Here is an 18,223-nt window from a genome sequence, read left to right on the forward strand (position 1 = left end):
TATTAATTATTTCGGTAGTTTTGTTTAAACTTTATTAACCTCTCCTTTGAGTTTCCATATTTCTAATTTGGTATTTTATTGGGTATTTTTATTTTTCATTTTTTCAGTTACATACCCAATTCATTGATCTCCTCATTCTCTATTTTATTCATGTAACTATTTTAGAGATATAAAATTTTCCTTAAGAGTTGCTTTGACTGCATCCCAGGTTTTGTTTATGTTTGTTGTTTCATTATTGTCATTCTCTTTGATGTAGTTATTGATTATTTCTGTGATTTGTTATTTGATCCATTCATTATTTAGAATTAGATTATTTAATTTCCATATTATTTTTAGTTTATCTTTCTCTGGCTCCTTATTGAATATAATTTTTATTGCATCATGACCTTAAAAGGAAGCTTTGACTGTGTCTACCTTTCTGCATTTGATTGTGAGGCTGTTATGCCCTAATAAATGATCAATATTTATGTGGGTGTCATGTATTCATGATAAAATGGTGTATTTCTTACTGTCCCTATTCAGTTTTCTCCAGCAATGTATCATATCTAAGTTTTCTAGGATTCTATTCATAGTTCTAGTTTCTTTCTTGTTTATTTTGTGGTTAAATTTCTCTAATTCTGAGAAATGGGAAGGTTTTATATATATATATATCGTTTTATTGTCCAATTCTTCCTTTAAGTGTCTTAATATCTTCTCTAAGAATTTGAATGATCTACCACCAAGTGGTACATATATATTTACATATGTACATACATATGTACATATCCATTTACTATTGTTATTACTTCATTGTTTATGGTGCACTTTAACAAAATGTTGTTTCTTTTGTTATCTCTTTTGATTAGACCTATTTTTACTTTTGCTTTGTCTGAGATCAGAATCTCTACCCCAGCTTTTTTTACTTCAACAAAAATATAATGGATTTTGCTCCGGTTTTTTATCCTTACTCTGTGTGTATCTCTTTGTTTGAAATATGTTTCTTATAAACAACATGTTGCAGAATTTTCTTTTTTAATCCACTCTGCTATTTGCTTCTGTTTTATGGGAGAATTCATCCCATTCACATTCACAGTTATGATTACCAGTCCTGTATTTCCCTCCATCATATATTCTCCACTGTATACCCATGTTTCCCTGATAATGAGACCTATCCCAAAAATAAGCCCTTCCCTTACTGTGTAAGATTCCTCTAAAATAAGCCCTATTGAGATTGCTATTGTAGTGAAGGTGATCCCCTGCACTACACGCTACATTACAGTACCCTCTGTATGCACTGTTCCCCCCATCCCCCCGCCGGGTGAAACACGCAGCGCTCTACATCCAATCAGAGCTGCAGCAGTGAGCACATCATCCTGTTTTTCCCCAGTGATTTGCTTGCTGGAGCCATTGAGAGCAGTGCCGCGGAGGAGAGCTGAGGCAGGACAACATAAAAACCCAGTATGTAAGTGGGAGTGAGGGGACATGATGGAGGATAAAAGGGGCATGATGAAGGATAAAAGAAGAACTCAGGGGGCATGATGGAGGATAAAATAAGTACTCAGCCAGCACTCACCATGCTAAAGAAATGAAGAACTTCCTTGCAGAGAGAAGAATAGGTTAAGTAATGACTCCTGCAGGAATGACTGCCTATCTCCAGACCCTTGATATTGCAATAAACAAGCCATTTAAGGACCATTTGTGCATGGAAGTTAATGACTACATTGAAAATAGAATGGAAAGAAATCAGCGTGGAAACTTTGTGAAGCCCTGTCTGCAAGAAGTCGTGACTTGAGTGAAGAAGTCATGGGATAAAATTACTGACAGCTGTGTCGCCAAGGCACTACGAGCAGGTTACCTGGACAAGACATGTTCATTTAAAGAGAGCTATATTGCTGGACATGACAGATTGGGTTCACTTCTTCTGAAGGAAATAGAGGCGCGAGACATCCAGGACGGAATTCAGGGTATGGACACTTATGACAATGTTGTTGAAGAAGATGATATGATCATTATTGAATAAAGCTACTTTTTTTTGTTCACATTTACCTGTTTATTAAAATTGCTGTCAATGTTCATTAAAATAAGCCCTCCCCTGAAAATAAGCCATCTGGTGTTTTGGTCCAAAAAAATAATAAGACAGTGTCTTATTATCGGGGAAACACGGTACTCTTGTTCTTTCTTTTTACCCTTTCACTACTGGTGCTTTGTTTTTAACACACCCTTCCCTCTACCTGCCCTACCTCCTATCACCCCTCCTCTCTTCTGATAGCCTTTTCTTCTAGTGTTTCTGTCCTCCCTTCTGTACAGCATATCCCTTTTATTTCTCTTTCTCCTCTTACTTATTTATAAGGAAAGCTACATTTCTATAGCCAACTGAATGTTTATGTTATTTCCTCTATCTGCCCAACCTGATGGATGAGATCAAGCTTCAGACAATGCTCATCTCCCTCCCTTCTTTCCCTCTATTGTAATAGGTCTTTTGTACTTCTTAATAATCTAATTTGTCTCATTATACCTTCCCTTACCTCTTCTCTCAATACAATCCTTTTTCAAACCCTTAATGTGTTTTTATGTAATATCATCACATTAGAGATCATTACAAGTTATACCCTTGGTCCATGTGTGACCTCTCTAACTGCTCCAATAACAGATATTGTTCTTAAGAGTTACAGATATCATTTTCCCATTTAGAGATATAAACAGTTTAATCTATAAATTATATATATATATTTGTATATTGTATATTGCAATATAATATTATATATATATATAATTTATAGATTAAACTGTTTATAGCTCTAAATGGGAAAATGATATCTGTATCATGAATATATATATATATATATTCTTTATTGAATTTTTTTTTTATTGAAGAGCCATCTCTTTCCCTGAAAGATGATGCTTTTTCTTTCTGAGAAGTTAATTCATGTACTGTAATCCCAGATCCTTTGTCTCCCAGAATATAACATTCTGAGCCCTCTGATCTTTTATTGTAGAACCTTCCAGCTCATGACTCATCCTGATTATTGCTCCTTGTTCCTTGAACTGCTTTTTTTTTTTTTGACAGCTTGCAGTAATTTTTCCCCTTGAGATGATAGTTCTGAAATTTTGCAACAATGTTCCTTGGGATTTCCTTGTGGGACTTCTTTCTGGAGACAATTAATAGATTCTTTAAATAACTGATTCTAGCATATCAAGTCAGTTATCTTGATAATCTCTCTCTCTCTCTCTCTGTCTCTCTGTCTCTCTCTCTTTTAAAATAGCTTTTTATTGGCAGAACCCATCCAGGGTAATTTTTTACAACATTATCCCTTGTATTCACTTCTGTTCCAATTTTTCCCCCTCCTGCCCTTCATACCCTCCCCAAGATGGCAAGCAGTCCTATACATGTTAAATAGGTTACAGTATATCCTAGATACAATATATGTGTACAGAACCCAACAGTTATCTTGTTGCACAGGGAGAATTGGATTCAGAAGGTATAAATAACCCGGGAAGAAAAACAAAAATGCAAGCAGTTTACATTCATTTCCTAGTGTTCTTTCTTTGGGTGTAGCTGCTTTTGTGCATCCTTGATCAATTGAAAGTGAGTTAGATCTCTTTGTAGAAGAAATCCACTTCCATCAGAATACATCCTCATATAGTATCATTGTTGAGGTATATAACTCATTTCACTTAGCATCAGTTCATGTAAGTCTCGCCAATCCTCTCTATTCATCCTGCTGATCATTTCTTACAGAACAATAAAATTCCATAACATTCATATACCACAATTTATTCAACGATTCTCCAGTTGATGGGCATCCATTCATTTTCTAGCTTCTAGCCACTACAAACAGGGCTGCCACAAACATTTTGCCACATACAGATCCCTTTCCCTTCTTTAGTATCTCTTTGGGTTATAAGCCCAGTAGAAACACTGCTGCATCAAAGGGTATGCATAGTGGATAACTTTTTGAGCATAGTTCCAAATTGCTCTCCAGAATGCCTGGATGTATTCACAATGCCACTAACAATGTATCAGTGTCCCTGTTTTCCCACATCCCCTCCAATATTCCACATTATCTTTCCCTGTCATTCTAGTCAATCTGACAGGTGTGTATTGGTATCTCAGAGTTGTCTTAATTTGCATTTCTCTGATTAATAATGATTTGGAGAATATTTTCATATAGCTAGACATAGTTTTAATTTCTTCCTCTGAGAATTGTCTGTTCATATCCTTTAACCATTTATCAATTGGAGAATGGCTTGATTTCTTATAAATTAGAGTCAATTCTCTATATATTTTGGAAATGAGGCCTTTATCAGAACCTTTGAATGTAAAAATGTTTTCCCAGTTTATTGTTTCCCTTCTAATCTTGTCTGCATTAGTTTTGTTTGTACAAAAACTTTTCAATTTGATATAATCCAAATTTTCTATTTTGTAGTCAATAGTGATCTCTAGTTCTTCTTTGTTCATAAATTCCTTCCTCTTCCACAGGTCTGCGAGGCAAACTATTCTATGCTCTTCCAATTTATTTATAATCTCATTCTTTATGCCTAGGTCATGAACTCATTATGATCTTATATTGGTGTACAGTGTTACCTGCGGGTCAATGCCTAGTTTCTGCCATACTAATTTCCAGTTTTTCCAGCAATTATTTTGTCAAATAATGCATTCTTATTCCAAAAACTGGGGTTTGGGGGCTTGTCAAACACTAGAGTATTAAGGTTATTGGCTGTTTTGTCCTTTGAACCTAATCTATTCCATTGATCAATTAGTCTATTTCTTAGCCAATACCAGATGGTTTTAATAACTGCTGTTTTATAATATAATTTTAGATCTGGTACAGCTAGGCCACCTTCATTTAATTTTTTTTTCATTAATTCGCTTGAAATTCTTGACCTTTTGTTTTTCCATATGAACTTTGTTGTTATTTTTTCTAGGTCATCAAAATAGTTTTTTGGGAGTCTGATTTGTAGAGGGCTAAAAAAAATAGATTAATTTAGGTAGTATTGTCATTGTTATTTTATTTGCTTACTCAATCCAAGAGCATTTAATATTTTTCCAGTTGATTAGATCAGACTTAATTTGCGTGAGAAGTGTTTTGTAATTTTGTTCATAAAGTTTCTGATTTTCCCTTGGCAGATAGATTCCTAAATATTTTATACAATTAGTAGTTACTTTAAATGAAATTTCTCTTTGTAACTCTAACTATTGGGTTTTGTTAGTGATATAAGAATGCTGATGATTTATGTGGGTTTATTTTGCATCCTGCAACTTTGCTAAAGGTGTGGATTGTTTCTAATAACTTTTTAGTAGAATCTTTCAGGTTCTCTAAGTATACCATCATATCATCAGCAAAGAGTGATAATTTGGTTTTCTCATTGCCTATTCTTATTCCTGTAATCTCTTTCTCAACTCTTATTGCCAAAGCTAGCATTTCTAAGACAATATTAAATAGTAATGGTGATAGTGGGCAACCTTGTTTCACTCCTGATCTTATTGGGAACGGCTGCAGTTTGTCCCCGTTACATATGATGCTTACTGCTGGTTTCAAATAGATCCTACTGATTATGTTGAGGAAAAACCCATTTATTCCTATACTCTCAAGTGTTTTTAATAGGAATGAATGTTAGATTTTATCAAATGCTTTTTTCTGCATCTATTGAGATGATCATATTGTTTTTGTTAATTTTGTTATTAATATGGCCAATTATACTGATAGTTTTCCTAATATTGAACCAGCCCTGCATTCCTGGTATAAATCCTACTTGATCATGTTGTATTATCCTGGGGATAATTTTCTGTTGTCTTTTTGCTAATATCTTATTTAAGATTTTAGCATTGATATTCATTAGGGAGATTGGTCTATAATTTTCTTTCTCTGTTTTCAACTTATCTGGTTTAGGTATCAGTACCATGTCTGTATCACAAAAGGAATTTGGTAGGAATCCTTTATTCCCTATTTTTTCAAATAGTTCATAATGCATTGGGGCTAATTGTTCTTTAAATGTTTGGTAGAATTCACATATAAATCCATCTGGTCCTGGGGATTTTTTTTTTTTTTTTTTTTTTTTTTTAGGGAGTTGATTAATAGCTGGTCCTATTTCTTTTTCTGAAATGGGACTATTCAAGCAATTTACTTCCTCCTCTGATAATTTGGAAAGCCCATATTTTTGGAGGTAGTCATCCATTTCACTTAGGTTATCAAATTTATTGGTATAAAGTTGGGCAAAATAACCCTTTATTATTTCTTTAATTTCCTCTTCATTGGTGGAAAGTTCTCCCTTTTCATTTTTAAGACTACTAATTTGATTTTCCTCTCTCTTTTTTTCTAATCAGATTTACCAAAGATTTATCAATTTTATTGTTTTTTTTTCATAAAAGCAACTCTTAGTTTTATTTATTAGTTCAATAGTTTTTTTTTTTTACTTTCTATATTATTAATTGATAATCTCTTGAAGAATATTATCTAGGCTCTTCTTTTGCTCTTTACCTTTAGGTAGACAATAAGTTTTAAATTGTCTTTTCTGGAGGTATTTTCCAGATAGACTTTTTCTAATGAAGTATTTTGCATTTTCTTCCATTTTCTCATTCTTTTTAGTTCATTTGACTAATTCTTGCCATTTCATAGAATCATTAACTTCCATTTGCTTCACTGTATTTTTTAATGTGTGATTTTCGTCACTTAGCTTTTGTATCTCTTGCATTTGATTAATTATACTTTTTGAGGTATTTTTTTTTCCACTGGATTTTTTCTTTCTTTCTTTCCTTTTTCTTTTTTTCTTTTTTTGCATTTGGCCAATTGTGTGTTTTTTAAAGAACTGGCTCCAACCCTCCCCCCAAGTTGTTGATTCTTTTGAACACTTCATTTCTTTTCTCATTTTTTTTCTTCTACCTCTCTTGTTTTCCTTTTAATGCCTTTTGTTAATATTTCCAAGAAGTTTCTTTGTGCTTGAGACAAATTCATATCACTCTTTGAGATTTCCTCTCTGGACATTATATCATCATCTTATTTGCTGTTTTGGTCTTTTTTGTCATCATAGTAGCTTTTATGGTTAAGGTTCTTTTCTTTCTTTCTTTCTTTTAATTTTTGTATTTTCTCATTTGTGACTTTTAAATTTGAGCTCAGCTCCTGTGCTAAAGGGGCTGCTGTCCCAAGCTTCCTTTGCAGCTCTGAGCTTTAGCTTTGAGAACAGGGGGCCCTTGTGTTTCATGTTTTGCCGGCAGCTTTACCTTCTCTTTCTGGTAAACAGCCTGGGTTCCTAGAATTTGCTTTCTGAGCTGGAACTAGAGACTGTTCCACTGGTCTGCCCTGCTACTGAGACAGAATTGAAGGTCTCAGTTACTGATCTGCCATGTTTAAGACCCTCTCAGTGCCTTTTCCCAACTCTGTCTGCATTGGGATGCACATCCTCTTGACCCCAGTGTGACTGATCTTTTTTGAAGTCCTTCCAATTTATCTAGAGCTGGAGAGTGATTTCATTTATCGGCTTGGTTTTATGTCTTGATGTAATGTCTTAGTGATGATGGGAATGCTTATTTACTTGTTTATTTACTTTATAGAAGGAAGAAGAGAAAAAAAAATACTCTTTGATAAACTTCATCATTTGAGTGAACAAGCATTAGTTTAGCACTAAATATGTCCCCACTACTGTGCTAAGCACTGGAGATACAATGAATGATAAAAAACAATCCCATTCCTCAAGGTATTCACATCCTAATAAAGAAGATACCATGCAAATAAACTATGTGCATACAATTTATTTATAGATGAAAGATGACCTTAGAAGAAAGAAGATCACAAAAGGCATCTTACAGAAAGTATTATTTCAGTAATGAAAAAACAGAGCTGAATTAAAGCTCACAACTCATTTGGTCAAGTACCTGGAATGTGCTGGAATCAACTTATATACCCTTTTGAAAATTTATATATTTTCAGTATGAGCATCTATACCTTGGAAATTGGCAAATTGGAATTGAGTAATTATTTTGTTGTTTATTTAGACTCAAGGAAGTTATGAAGAAAATATTGGTAATACAGATTAAATTGAAAAGTATTTTGTAATCTTTATTTTTTCTTTTGAGATCTGGTGGTTAAACATTTGCAATATGCTATTTATCTATTTTCTTGCTCAAAGTCATGCCAGACTTTGCCAAGATTATTATTATTATTTTTTACAAATTAAAGAAACAAGGGAAAAGTTGGTCCTATACAGGATAAATCATTAATGGAAGATTTATGGGGAAAATTTGCAAGAATAACATGAGAATAATATATGTGATTAGACTGATATTTACACAAATGGAGGGAGTATTCACAGTGATGTAATCATTGATGTAGCAAATCTCGACAGATTATATGAATGCATTCCTTTTTACTTGATTTCTTGAATTTTCTGCTTGATTTCAGATAATGGAATAGGAGGTCCCATACTTTGGCTAAGGCACTTCAAACAAGTTATAGAAGATAAGGAGACACATCCTGTTTGAAGAAAGTCACTATTTAAAACAGTCCAAGTTGATTTCACCACTTTCTGTGCTTTTATAGCTCTAGGGAGGGAAGTACATATTGCCCTTTAGTATACTTTCCATTCTTTTGTAACTCAAAATACATCTATGTGATGAAGTGTAATGGGCTGAAGCTTGAGTTGATGCACTGAGATCCCAAGCACCTGAGGCTAAATAGTAATTGGATCATACTCTATTAATATATGTTTGGAGAAAGAATGGCCCCCACCCACTCTTTGTGCAAGTTCTGATGTATTATATAGGAAATGATATAGGGATCACTTTGGTGGGTGGAAAGAGAGGGGCAGAGAGAGAAGCAGAGAGACTGCTGGCCGGGTTCATGTTGTGGCCTCTCACATTCCAATCGCCATCCTCCTTCACTTCCACAAAGAATAAAGATAGAAGATTTTCCCTTAATCTGAATTCCTGACTTCGGCAGATTTTAAAATAAACGTGGTCATTACAATGAAGCAATTTTCAACTATCTTGATTTAAATTTGTTCCTTTCCCTCCCCCACCCCATTGTTTCCTTTTCTCTATGGCACTGGATGGATAACTCAGCCAGTGAGCAGCCTTGCATGTCTTCTTAGAAAAAAGAAAATGGCTCCTGGAGGCATCACTCATGTTTCCCGACTGTGAGCCTATTCTTATTGCCCTGACATCAGCCCATCCATCTAGGTGACAGATTCCCCATCACTGCCCAAACCTTAGGGCTACATCTCAGCCTACCAACATTCTCTGCCACTTTCAGGGTCCCTGGAAATAGGGACAAGATATTTGTGAGCAAATAGAGTCCCTTGTAACTAAAAACAATTCCCTCTGGGTTCTCCTATTCATTTCAGATCCTTTAACAAAACATTTAGTTGCAGAATTCTGGAACTCAGAAATTTGAGATACAATGAAAATAGAAAGTAAAACAAAAAGTTGAGGATGGATGTGAAAATAGTTATGTGAGAAGACAAGAGATGTTGTGTAAATCCTAGCAAACAGAAAAAAGTAGAAAAAGTTATGAAAAGTTAGTACAATTGAGAAGGACTACAATCAATCCAAGAAAAGTAAAAAAAAAAAAAAAGTAAAATATAGTGCTGTAAAAATCTATGTTAACTGTTTAAAGTTTAAAAAAAGTTTGAGAGAAAATGAAATAAAATCCTACTCAATAAATTTACAAACAAAATGATGAACCCTCCTGATCAAGTTACATTCCTGATTTCCCAGATTTCTTTCTCCATCATTGTAATGTTCTTCTCTAAAATATAATGTTCTCTCAGACAATTCTCAGACAAAGAAATTGAAACTATTTATAGACATATGAAAATATGCTCCAAATCATTATTAATCAGAGAAATGCAAATTAAGACAACTCTGAGATACCACTACACACCTGTCAGATTGGCTAGAGTGACAGGGAAAGATAAGGTGGAATGTTGGAGGGGATGTGGGAAAACAAGGACACTGATACATTGTTGGTGGAATTGTGAACACATCCAGCCATTCTGGAGAGCAATTTGGAACTATGATCAAAAAGTTATCAAACTGTGCATACCCTTTGATCTAGCAGTGTTTCTACTGGGATTATACCCCAAAGAGATACTAAAGAAGGGAAAGGGACCTGTATGTGCCAAAATGTTTGTGGCAGCCCTGTTTGTAGTGGCTAGAAGCTGGAAAATGAATGGATATCCATCAATTGGAGAATGGTTGAGTAAATTGTGGTATATGAACATTATGGAATATTATTGTTCTGTAAGGAATAACCAGCAGGATGAATATAGAGAGGGCTGGTGAGAGTTACATGAACTGATGCTAAGTGAAATGAGTAGAACCAGGAGATCATTATATACCTCAACAATGATACTGTTTGAGTATGTATTCTGATGGAAGTGGATCTCTTCCATCTTCATCGATTAGTTCGAGAACTAATTCAGTTTCAATTGATCAAAGATGGGCAGAAATAGCTACACCCAAAGAAAGAACACTGGGAGATGAATATAAACTGCTTGCATTTTTGTTTTTCTTCCCGGATTATTTATACCTTCTGGATTCAATTTTCCCTGTGCAACAAGAAAACTGTTCAGTTCTGCACACATATATTGTATCCAGGATATACTGTAACCTATTCAACATGTAAAGGATTGCTTGCCATCTGGGGGAGGGGGGTGGAGGGAGGGAGGGGAAAAATCAGAACAGAAGTGAATGCAAGGGAAAATGTTGTAAAAATTACCCTGGCATGAGTTCTATCAATAAAAATTACTAAAAAAGATAAAAATTAAAAAAATAAATAAAATATAATGTTCTCTGGGATCAGGTTTCTTGGGGTGCTTCTGGAGGCAACCTTAGTTTCAGTTCAGTGTAATAATCGCCTTAAATGTAGCCAGGTGTTAAAGTCCAAATCCTTTATTGTCTCTTCCAAAATCTTATCTCCTTCACTTGGGGCTTGGCTAGTTTTCTGGAAGCCTTCCGGATCTTGGTTTCAGTGTTTTCCACAGGACAGCCTGCCACCACTTCTGTCTTTCTTCATTCTGCTTGACTGAATCCTGGCTTGTGAATCTCCCAGAGTCAATCCTGGTTGAAGCTCCTTGTTTATATATGCTCTTTTAAAGGTGTGAATCTTGTGGAATTGTAGTAAGTACTAAGTACATCTAGAGAATGGTTAAGCACCCTGCTAAACAACCATTGTCTCTATCAATTCCACTGATAGCACCTTGTAAGAATTCTAACACATCATGTTATAGTTGATCTCACCCAGTTATTGCTCTCTCTCCTACAGTTTTCTAACTCTAGAATATTATTTTTTTAAGTCCTTCTTCTCTAATTAGTCAGTTCCTTTCAAAAAGTGTCCAGCTAGTCATTCTCTTCCAGGATCCAATACCCTGCCCCCCACCCCTCCTCTTGCTTCTACCATATCTTATCTTCTATCCTTCCTTGACATAGCACTTTTCAATTTTGTTTTACCTATTTTATTTTCACATTGTAATGTAAGCTTCTTGAGGCAAGGGACTTTTTTTTTTTTTCTTTTTGTATTCCCAGAGCTTAGCACAGTGCATTGTATAGAGCCTGAACTCTGGAAAAGTATACTTGAAACAAGGTGTCAACTCAGCGGAACTGATAAGATGATCTCTAGTTCACGTATATACTTAGTACTTAGCATAGTGGTGTACTAGTTCTCTAGTTCACACATATTCAGTATGCTATAATGATGTAATTATAATGGGGCATATAAGAACTGGGGACAGGAAGTCAGACTGACAGACTGGCAGACTGCTAGAGGTGACTGGGTCAGACTATGATGGACACAGACTATGTAAGAGACAATAAAGACTTTGAACTCTATTCTCATCCATTCTCCTAGTGTCTATCCTGCTGAGACCAATCCCCTTCTTGTCTATCCTGCTGAGACCAAGGCTCTTCCAGAGGACCTCCAGAAAGTTAGCCTGACCATTACAGGGCATGACATAAAAAGTACTTAAATACATGTTGACTTAACCTCAGCACATACAATATACAAAGTATGCTTTTAGGTGCTAAAGAAAAGAAATTTGTTCCATCCCCTCACCAAGAAGATCTTAATAGCTTCTGGAGTTTGAATATATAATTGAATTCTAGAAGAGTTCAGATAAATTGCTCTTTGGGTCATCTATAATGGGTTTGTGTGTGTGTGTGTGTGTGTGTGTGTGTGTGTGTGTGTGTTTGTGGGGATGTATTTAGAGTACAACTCTATCTTCAACAAGTGATCTCATGTAGTATAAGTTTGTCTTTATATGAAAGCCCCAGCTTTCTTCCTTAAAGACAGAATTTTGTTCAAGATTGACTTAGTGTAATAATTTTTATGTTCTGAAACATAAGTAAACTACTGTTAAAGCAATCAGTTTAATTAGTAATAAAAATTGTGTCATAGAATTGACTTAGAATTATGGGGTAAGAAGAATCCTCTCTTTGGTGAAATTGGATTAAAATCCCAGCTCTCATCCATGCTATCACTTTATCTTTGAAAAAGTCATTACTTCTCTGAGTCTCACTTTCCTTATTTGTAAAATGAGAGTTGGACTAGATGATATCAAATTTGCCTTCCAGCTGTAAATATATGATCTTAGAATTCCATGACTTTGTGTATATCATATAAGGTTATACTATGTAAACCTTATTTAAAAAAATAGAGTAATCTCTCTCTCTCTCTCTCTCTCTCTCTCTCTCTCTCTCTCTCTCTCTTTTTCTGTAAGTCTATTTCTATCTGTCTGTCTTTTTCTCTGTCTCTGTCTCCCATTCTCTCTCCCATCCATGACTGAGAAATTTTACTCCAAAATGTGCCAAGATCTTCTAATTTAGAAAATTCTGTAATTTGAAACAAAAACAAAGTAATTAGAACATGGCCTGAGAGTCTATTCATTGAACTCAGAATATTATTTTGATAGGTTTTTAAAGAAAAGACAAAGTTTTCCCCCAATTTCTGTTAATGTGAAAGCTAGAATGTTTGCTTTTACATTTTTGACATTTATTCTATTTAGAATTTACTGTCAGAAGCTAAAAATCACTCCCACAGAATCTGGCAGCATGTCTGGGCTTGGTTTGATTTTTACAAATGTATCCCAGAAGATATTGGCTTTCAGTCTCCTTTCTCAGACTTCAACTAAAAATCAACCAGGAAGAAACACAAAGGTGGAGAGAGAATTTTGAATGTGAAAGAGAAAAGAAAAAAAAATATGAGGAAGCAATAACAAACATTAGGAAAAGTGGAATGAAAGATTTCTCATATTTTAGAGAATAGTACTAAATAAATATTTATTGAATATATTTCAATTGAATTTAGGAGACCTGGTTTTAAATACTTGTTCTTCTATTTCCTCTGTGTCCTAAGGGAATTCATTTTTTTTCCCTTTGGGGGCCTCAGTTTCATTTGCTAAATGAGGAAGCTGTAAATTAACACTAAGACCTCTTTCTACTCTCAATGTTTTAAGTTAGAGAAAACTCATAAAAAAAAATCCTGTACATAAGTTAATTATATCGTGAAAGCTCTATAATAATACCATCTTACTATTGTCCAATGCATTTTTTTTTTTGTCCAAGGCTTATATTGTTTTTCCCCTGTATTTCTTTTCAGTTTTAATTTGCATCCAGGGTCTATACAGGACACACAGTTTAAAGCATCAGTTTTAATTTCATTGAACTTTTATAGTTATATAAGTTATGTGTACTACTTCAGGAGAACTGTGATATCAGTTTTAAGCTCAGTGTTCTGACATCATCATGTTAAGACTGTAGCTGATTATATTTTTAAATTTGCCAACAGTCACTTACTTCTGTGATGTTAGCTATTTAAAAATATAGCTGCATGTCCTGGAAAACAATTGGAAAGATTTCTAAATGAGAGAAAAGAATCACAATCATGGCCTCTATTTCAAAAAAGGGTGAGAAATATTAATGAAAATACAAAACAAAACAAAACAAAACAAAACAAAACTTACATGATTATTCAGTTCTCTTACTAAAAAGTTTCACTTACAAATCCCACATATAGATTTCTAGTCCTTCCTGAAACTTTAGCATTGACCCTGTTGTTCTCAAACTAAGTGATTTTCCACCAAGTAGCCAAGGAGAGGAAGAGCTGAGTCATCATTCTGCAATTGATCTTATGCTTTGTTTCTTCTATATAAGTTCTTATTTCAGGTGACATAAATCTTGTCTCCTTGTCATGCACTTAGCAGTCAACTGCCAGGTTTCTGTTCTTGCCGACTGTTTAAAACAAACCAACATCACATCTTTTTGAATTCAATATGATAGGAAAGCAAACTTAAATTACTTTTGAATCATAGCCAGATATATTTGTAAGAAATCATTTTGTAGGGGGCAGTGAAAAAAAAAAAAGAAATCATTTTACAAGAGACTTTGTTACACCAGCATGTTTTCCCCCTCACAATTAAAATTATGGACACTGGCTACTCTGTTGGAGAGCCCTTTTACCCTATTCTGTCTATCCAGCATTATTCTCCTCATCTTCACAAAATACATTCTCTCTTTGAACTAAGCTGCTCTTCTCAGCGGTCCCTGCATTTGTCATGCTTATTGTTATTTGTGTGCCTTTGTTCCTATGTTTCCACCATGCTATGGCTAAACGAACAAAAAAAAAAAACAAAAAAAAAAACCAAAAACAAAAACAAACAAAAAAAAAACGACAAAAGAAGCCACATCTCATCTGTTTATTTAAATCTTAATTATTCTTTAATTTTTAGTTCTGTGATGAAATTTCTCTTACCAATCCAGACCTCTCTTTTTTGAATATTGATTCAATTCAAATCAATAGACATTAATAAAGACTTATCATAAGGAAGGAAGTGTATTAGTTTGTAAGACACAAAGCCAAAAAATAAACTTTGTTTGTCCTCAGGTAGTTCTGAGGCATCTTAGAGCTATTATAGGAGGACATATGTGTGTGTGTGTGTGTGTGTGTGTGTGTGTGTGTGTGTAAACACAAAGAATATAAAAAGTAATAAATATCTTTTAACCTCCAAATAATTTTATTACTATCTTCTGTTTTTTATATAACCTTCATTTACAAATAAATCCCCCTAGCTTCCTCTAATCACACATCACTTATAAATTCAAAAAAGAAAGAAAACAAAAAGGAATTTAACAAAATTAACTAAAATATCAATTGACACATAATATATTTCATACTCCATTTCAATAGTTTCATTCTTTGGCAAAGGAAGAAGGAAAGAATACTTTTTTATATTTTCCTCAAGCTGAGTCCTAAATCTTAATTGCTTATAATACAAATTATTCAGTTTCATTCTTTATAATGCTTTCTGTTACACTACTTAAATTATCTTTAGAATATTTTCCTCTTTATGCTTAGTTTCTTTACATCAGTTTATAAAATAATTCCATGATGTTCTGGATTTTTCATATTCATTGTTCTGATGATACAGTAATTTTCCATTTCATGGACTTCTTTAGTTATTATCTACTTGATTTGAAAATACTTTTCTCTAAGTAGTTAATACTTCGATTGTACTTGAAATATTGTTTTCTTTCTTTGGTCTTCTTGGGGCATGTTCAGGAATAATGTCTATGGGTAAAAAGGTTTGTATATTTTTTTAAAGGTTTTTATTTTGAAAACATGCATGGATAATTTTTCAAATTACAAATGTGCAAATTTTGCAAAACCTTGTGTTCCAATTTTCCCTCCTGTCCCCCACTCTCTTCCCTAGATGGCAAGTAATCTAATATGTGTTAAACATGGTAAAAATATATGTTGAATCTAATATATACATATATATTTATACAATTATCTTGTTGCACAAGAAAAATCAGATCAAAAAGGAAAAAAAAATGAGAAAGAAAATAAAATGCAAGCAAAAAACAACAAAAAGAATGGACATGCTATGCTGTGATCCATACTCAGTTCCTATAATCATCTCTCAGGTGTAGATGCCTCTTTCCATCACAAGATCAATGGAATCATCTCATTGTTAAAAAGAGCCTCATCCATCAGAATTGATCATTGTATAATCTTGTTGTTGCTCTGTAGAATTATCTGCTGGTTCTGATAACTTCACTTAGTGTTAGAATCCTAATGATAACTCAGTGGAATTGATACAATGCTTATTGGTTCACACATTAGAGCAAATCCTTACAAGGTGATAACTCACTGGAATTGGCAGAAACAATGCTTGAGTTTACACCTTTGAGAATTCACATATTGGCTCACACATTGGAGTTCACAAGTATGGGAAATAACACAGTTGACTTTTTAACTTTGTGAATTCATACCTCCTATAATCCCACTCTCGGAGGAGGAGTCAATCTTTGAGTTCACACCTCTAAAAGAGAATAAAAAGGAGCTGAGTTAGTGAAGTGAGTCAGTTCAGAAGAAGCCACGAGTTGGAGTTGAGCTAGAGCCAGAAGTCACTTCAGAAGATTGATAGAGTGAGAGTTCAGTTCAGGAGATTGAGAAGTGAATCTGCAGTCGGGCAGAACCAAGATTCAGAGTGAGGCCTCTAAGAAAGCTAACCAGGCCCAAGGAAAGAGATAAGACTTGAAAGGAGAAAATAAATGTTTGGATTTTATCAGCTGACTGTATTTGAAGTGATTATTACTTGGAACTGAAACTAAGGGTGCCTCCAGAGAACCTCCCCTGAGAAACCTGCTCTCACAGAGAACCATTATATATTATAGAAAAGAAGAACACCACAACTTAGCATCAGTTCATATAAGTGTTTCCAGAAAAATAATATTCCATAACATTCATAAGCCTTAACTTGTTCAGCCAGTCTCCAACTGATGGGCATCTACTCAGTTTCCAGTTTTTTGTCACTTCAAAAAGGGCTACCAAAAACATTTGTGTACACGTGGGTTCCTTTCCCTCCTTTAAGATCTCTTTAGGAGCATAATAGAAACACTGCTGGATTAAAGGGTATGCACAGTTTGATAGTCCTTTGGGCATAGTTCCAAATTTCTCTCCAGAATGACTGAATCTGTTCACAGTTCCACCAACAAGGAATTAGTGTCCTAGAATTCCCCTCCAAAAGTCATTATTATTTTTTCCTGCCATTTTAGCCAATCTGAGAGGTATATAGTGGTACCTTAAAGTTGTCTTAATTTGCATTTCTCTAATCAATAGTGATTTGGAGCATCTTTTCATATGACTAGAAATGGTTTCAATTTCTTCATTCTTTAACCATTTATCAATTGTAAATTGACTTGAATTCTTATAAATTTGAGAGGCCTTTATCAGAAACCTGTAATGTTAAAAAAAATGTTTTCCATAAGGGTTAAAAAAGCCTCTAGAAGCAAGGAATGAAGTTCAAGGCATGTGGGAGGACCTAAGAGATGAGAGATACCAAGATGCAAGCAAGTCCTACGTGAGGCATAGCCCCAAGAGTTCTGAATCCAGGTACCATTTCTCCCTCCTTAGTGCTCTCAAAGCCTAGCATGCCTCCCCCCCCCCCCTTCTCAGGTCAATCCCATTATGACAGGTTCCTAGAGGACCTCCCTTTCCCCCAATCTTCAGGGGGGTATAAATATGTGCTAAGAATAAAGTACTTGCTTCACCCCTATCTCCTGGTAGTCTGTTTCTATGTTATCTGGGTTGGTGCCTGAAGACAGGTAAGGGTAGCCTAGCCATGCCATTGATGGACAGGCATTAAGAGTAGCTCAAAGAGGAGCTACAAGGTTAGGGTAGTGTTAAGAGACACTACAGTTTTCTAGGTTTCTTCCTTCCCTTCTAATCTTGTCTGCATTAGTTGTTTGTATAAAAACTATTTAACTGAATATAATCAAAATTATCTATTTTGTGTTGACAGGTATGTAGTGGTATCTCAGAGTTGTCTTCATTTGCATTTCTCTGATCAATAGTGACTTGGACCACCCTTTCATATGAGTAAAAATAGTTTTAATTTCATCATCTGAAATTGCCTGTTTATATCCTTTGACCATTTACCAGTTGAGAATGGCTTGATTTCTTATAAATTTGAGTCAATTCTCTATATATTTTGGAAATGAGGTCTTTATCAGAACCTTTGAATGTAAACATGTTTTTTTTTCTAGTTTATTGCTTCCTTTCTAATCTTGTCTGCATTAGTTTTGTTTGTACAAAAACTTTTTAACTTGATATAGTCAAAATTTTCTATTTTGTGATCAATAATGATTCTGTTCTTCTTTGGTCACAAATTCCTTCCTCCCCCTCCACAGGTCTGAGAGGTAAACTATTATATGTTCTTCTAATTTATTTTCAATCTCATTCTTTATGCCTAGATC

The sequence above is a fragment of the Antechinus flavipes genome, chromosome 1, assembly GCF_016432865.1.
Source record: "Antechinus flavipes isolate AdamAnt ecotype Samford, QLD, Australia chromosome 1, AdamAnt_v2, whole genome shotgun sequence".
In the NCBI taxonomy this organism is placed as follows: Eukaryota; Metazoa; Chordata; class Mammalia; order Dasyuromorphia; family Dasyuridae; genus Antechinus; species Antechinus flavipes.